General features: G+C 33.3%; 1 pseudogene; it reads right to left on the bottom strand.

Annotated features, from left to right (window-relative positions):
- Positions 1–4,138: 4,138 nt before the first annotated feature.
- On the bottom strand, positions 4,139–4,215 carry LOC118654942 (annotated as a pseudogene).
- Positions 4,216–5,648: the final 1,433 nt, after the last annotated feature.

Raw genomic sequence — 5,648 nt, 5'->3', positions numbered from 1 at the left:
TTTTTTCATCATTTACATTAACAAAATCTTAAGAACAATAAGATTAAAAGTTTGATTAGATATTAAGAAACACAATTTTTTATGTGGAGATAGCAAAATAAATACAAAGAAATATATAGTTAGTTGCCAATAACAGGCAAATGCATTAACAAAGATGTAATTAAATTTGCTACAAAGGTGTCAGTGCAGGTTTGAAAAATAGCAACAAGTGTTATTTAATTTGTTAACTAGATTTTATCACTCTAGACTTTGTCTCATCTTATACTGTCAATACAAATTCTCTTTTTGCTTACCTACCTCTACAGTTTAGAAAATAACTTGTATTGACAATTTTTTTTTGGCACTTAACACATCTCATCTTTCAACGGAAGGCTTGTTTCTTTCTCAGTGTATATATACAGGTATCTACCAGCTATGTAGTCACACCAGAAATCAGAGTGGATGAAACACTTAGGGCAATTAGCATTTCCATTAGTCTGAGTTGACAGCCACAGTGCTCTAGAAAAAACTCTTAACAAGCTGGCCATTGATAATAGGAATATGTGGGCTTTGTAAAGGAAAGTGTTAATAAGCAAAACCAATGTATGTCTGAACTAACATTTAATAAAAAAGCAAAATTAACATCAAAATAGCTAATTTACTCATGCATCATGAATTCTGAGAAGTCACAATCTTTGAGTGAAAGTTGAATTATTTCCTTCCACAAGGACAAATGTCTTTGAAAAAATTCACAGTGTAAAATGGATAAAATACTTAAATGTTAGTCATGAAACTATAATAATCTTAAAAGAAGACATAGGAAGTAAAATCTCAGAAATCCCTCATGGCAATATGTTTGCCTATATATCTCCTCAAGCAAGGGAAACAAAAGAAAAATAAACAAATGGGACTACATCAAACTAAAAAGTTTCTGCACAGCAAAAGAAACCATCAACAAAATGAAAAGGGAGCCCACTTCATGGGAGAACATATTTGCCAATGATACATCTGATAAGGGGTTAATTTCCAAAATATATAAAGTACTCATAACAACTCAACAAATGGAAGACAAAGAATCCAATTAAAAATGGACAAATGACCTGAATAGGCACTTCTCCAAAGAGGACATATTGATGGCCAATAGACATATGAAAAAAAATGTTCAGTTGCTAATCATCAGGAAAATTAAAATCAGAAAACATATCACTTACAGCCTGTCAGAATGACTATCAGCAATAAATCAACAAACAAGAAGTACTGGCGAGGATGTGGAGAAAAGGGGACCCTTATGAACTGTTTATAAGAACGCACACTGGTGCAAGCATGTGGAAAACAGTAAAATAAAAAATGGATTTGCCTTAAGTTCCAGTGATCCAATTTCTGGGAATATATCGAAGAATCCCAAAACATAAATCAGAAATAACATATGCACCCCTATATTCATAGCAGAATTATTTGCAATAGCTAAGACCTGGAAACATCCCAAATGCCCTTCAGTAGATGAGTGGATATAAAAGTTGCGGTACATTTACACAACAGAATACTATGCAGAATACTATGGTAAGTGAAATAAACCAGTCAGAGAAAGACAAATACCATATGATCTCATTTATATGTGGAATCTAATTAACAAAATAAACTGACAAAATAGAACCAGAATCATAGATTCATGGTACAGACTGACAGGTGTCAGAGAGAAGGTACGGGGAGAAGGTGGACAGAATGAAGGGAGGTGAAGAGAATAGCCAAAATCATATATGCATACCCTATTTACACAGACAATGGTGTGGTGATGTCCAGAGAGAGGGAGAGGCAGGTCTGGGTAGAGGGGGGCAAAAATAGGAAATAGAGGACAATAGTAATTGTGTCAACAATAAAATAAAATAAGCTATTGGATCATATTGAAGTTCCAAATTCTTCTATAACCTACAATTTCATTATTTTGAACAGTAAGGAACAATGGACAGTGTAGCTTGGCAGATACTGAGGGCATCAGCTTCAGGATGAAAACTGAAATATTCTGATTTGGGACTCAGAGCTCCTGCTTCTCCTGGTGGTTGTTAGACTTGGTTCTTGCTCTTCAAAGATGTCCTGGCATCTGGATTCTGTTAATATACTTCAGTCTAATCTGTTTTAAGTAAAAAATAAAGAATAAAATAGCAGAAAACCAATAATACCACTAATATTAAAGGAACTGTGAATCTTACAAGTCACAAAGAGCTGAGACCACCATGGCTGTTTCCTGCAAATGGTTAATCACTATCTGGAGCAGGTGTTCTTACTGCTTGAGAACCAATACATATTCACTGGTGTATCCTTTGGAGTTTAGAGTTTTTAATATGAATGAAAATACAGTAGGACTGATGATTTTTACTGTGTTTCCCCCCTCCATTCTTCATTCCAAAGAGTTTTATATAGGTGACTGATAACTCAAATAAATGTTTGTTCACATTTAAGTTCCGTTTCAATTGGATATACTTAAACCCTTTAGAATTCTTAAAATGTCTCACTGTAGCTGATCACATAGTTTCATATTTTAGAAAAGAATAATTAAGAAGTACTATTAATATAAATACCAAAATCTTAAATACCAATTAGAAGTTTATGTTTTCTATTCTACACATACAAAGAACAGAAATTTTAATACTTTTATAAAATAAATTTTAAGTACATTGTTATAATAAAACAATAATAATAATCGCTTACTTCAGGCTATTGTAGCAAAGTACCATAGAATAGGTGACTTAAACAACAAGCCTTTACTTGTCACAGTTCTGGAGGCTGTAGGTTCAAGATGAAGGTCCTTGCACATCAGTGTCTGCCAACTTTCTGATTCTCAGACAGCTCTGTCTTCTTGATGTCCTCACATGGTGATAGGGAGGAGAGAATTCTCTTGTCTCTCTTATAAGGATACTAGAGGCCTGATGCATGAAAATTCGGGAAAGAGTAGGCCTTCCTTCCCCCAGCTGCTGGCATCGGCTTCCCTCTGGCACCTATGACCGGGACTGGCTTCCCTTGGGCCGCCCGCAGGCACCCAGGACCTTGGCTGGCTTCCCTCCAGCCCCAGCTTCTTCAGGAAGGACATCCAGAATGACGTCTAGAGGGATGTCTGGTCTAATTAGCATATTACCCTTTTATTATTATAGATTAATCCCATTCATGATGTTAGAGCCCTCATGACCTAATCATCCCCAAGGCCCTACCTCCTAATATTATCACATTGGGGGTTAGCATTTAAACATATGAATTTTGAGCAGAGGGATTAGGGGGACACAAACATTCAGTCTAGAACAATAATTAGCACTTATTACTTTATTGCCAAGGTAATATTCTAAATACTTTATAACAAATTTACTCTTGACAACAAGATTGAATTTGCCAATAATGGTATTATTATTGCCATTATTGAAATAGAAAACTGAATCCCAGACATGTTACATGATTGACAAAAGTGGTTCAGCTAGTAAGTGATGGAACTAGGAATCAAGCCCGGATGGATGGCTCTAGAGTTCTAAATATTGGGAGTCGCTGTGCCCACATTACCCTATCTACCATCAAGCTGACCTGTGCTCTTTGGATTAATATGCTTCAGTATCTGGGCATATTTTCATCTTTAAAGTGACAATTTTGGATTCCATGGCATACTCTTTAAGGTCTTTTCCAGCTCCTAAAGTATAAATTCTGTGTAGTTTAAAATTAACCATGTATTAGCCACCAGTTGGAGACTGGTTAAATAAATTTGGGGGGTGGTCATACAGTGAAATTTTATGCTGACATTTAAAATAATGATGTAGAATTTTTTGTTATGGTACTGAAGATTATGATAAATCAGAAAATGAGTTAGTTGTGTAACTATGTATACAGTGATCCCACTTTTTTATGATAGAGAGAAAATGTATATACACCTGTAAATGCATAAAAAAAGTTGAAGAATCAAACACCAATAATCTCTAGGAGGTTAGAATATAGAGGGATTTCTACTTTCTCCCTTATACATTTTATTTGTCAAACATTTTTTACAAGTATTACTTTAAATATCATAAAAATAGAGAAAAAATAGAAAAAATAAATCTACATCTATACATATTATACATACATATACACAACTGGACTACAGATAACAAAACGGTTTTCTGAAATTTCAGGGTTTGGGCAAACTTTCAAATGAGTGGAGATGGCAAATTATTTCCTTATCTAGTAACGAACTATAGAAATGATCCCTGAAAGTATAGTCTTATATTTCCTTATCTAGTTTGTGAAATGATTATGTTGCCTTCAGTTGTTTTGGTGTGGGTTTTTTTGTATACTTTTAAAAGTTTTATGAGTGAAAACAAGATTAGGGTTAGATTTATTTTATTCCACATTTTCATTGATGATTGTCTGAGTACAGAGATTGATTCCCCTTTTGGTTGATCATGACCTTCACTTGGGCATTTTTGCCCAGGTATATATTGACTACAGGTTGTTTGCTTTTGAGAGGTACATCCCAGTTATAAGAATGGGGATTGTTATAAGGTCTGTACAGCTAACTCAAAACTCATGGTTCCAGAAGCTTACAAGCAGCTTTATCTTTCTTTTTTATATAAATTGAATAATTCAGACAATTAATGTATTTTATGTTTACTCCTAAAGAGCAGTCAGTATATACATATCTACTTTAAAGTTTTATTTGGTTTTAAAATATATTTTTAAATGAACTTTGCATTTCTGTTATTTTTACAAGATGCTTTTCAATGTCTAAGATAATGAATATCCCTTTCAGATCTTTCTAAAACACATAAGTGAATTACTGATTAGAATATGGGCAGTCAAATAGAGCATCTACCTAAAAAAAAATAGACTAAAACCCTCATATTTTATATTGATATAATCTAATCTTTTATACATCTATTCAGTTTGCTTGAGACCAAACATGATTGATTTTATCCATTGATTTACATATTTCACAAAAATAGTATATGCCAGGCATGATGATACAGAATTGAATAAAGAATGATTTAGAATTAAACCATTGATGTAATGGGGGAGACACATGCAGTACATATTTTGTCTCTAGTACAATGTAGTAAATAGTACATTAGCAACATTAACTCTTCTGTGGTATGAGTTAAATAAGAGATAATTCAGTTCGTGTGTATGATTTTGTCAGGAATGCTGAAATAGATTCTTTGCAGGTTTTTGCCTTCTAGATAGTATCTAACATAGAAATATCAGTGTTTAAATATACAAAACTATGCAACATAGAAAATGCATTCAATAATAATGTAATAACTACATATGGTGCCAGGTGGGTACTAGAAATATCAGGGAGAACACTTTGTAAAGTAAATGATTATCTAATCACAATGCTGTACACGTGAAATGAACACAAATTTATATTAAGTATAAACTGTAATTAAAAAATTAATTTAAAATAAAACATCCCCAGTGTAACAGGTATGCAGTCTATTTGTGCTTTGTTCCAAATAGCAACAACTCAACTCTCAACCGCAAAAAAGATAAATATGCACTTAATTACATTAGAATAGTATAAAATCATGCATATGAAAATAGATCCTTCTCCCGTGTCTCTTTTTTGCCTCTAATTTTTAAACACTGACTTCATTCATGTTCAGTAAAAGACTGTAATCATTTTTATCCACCTTAAAAACCTTGCATCTAGTTCTCTT

Source organism: Myotis myotis, unplaced genomic scaffold (genome assembly GCF_014108235.1).
Source record: "Myotis myotis isolate mMyoMyo1 unplaced genomic scaffold, mMyoMyo1.p scaffold_m19_p_4, whole genome shotgun sequence".
Classification (NCBI taxonomy): domain Eukaryota; kingdom Metazoa; phylum Chordata; class Mammalia; order Chiroptera; family Vespertilionidae; genus Myotis; species Myotis myotis.
Note: the sequence above shows the minus strand (reverse complement) of the source record. Positions and strands in the feature narration are given on the sequence as shown.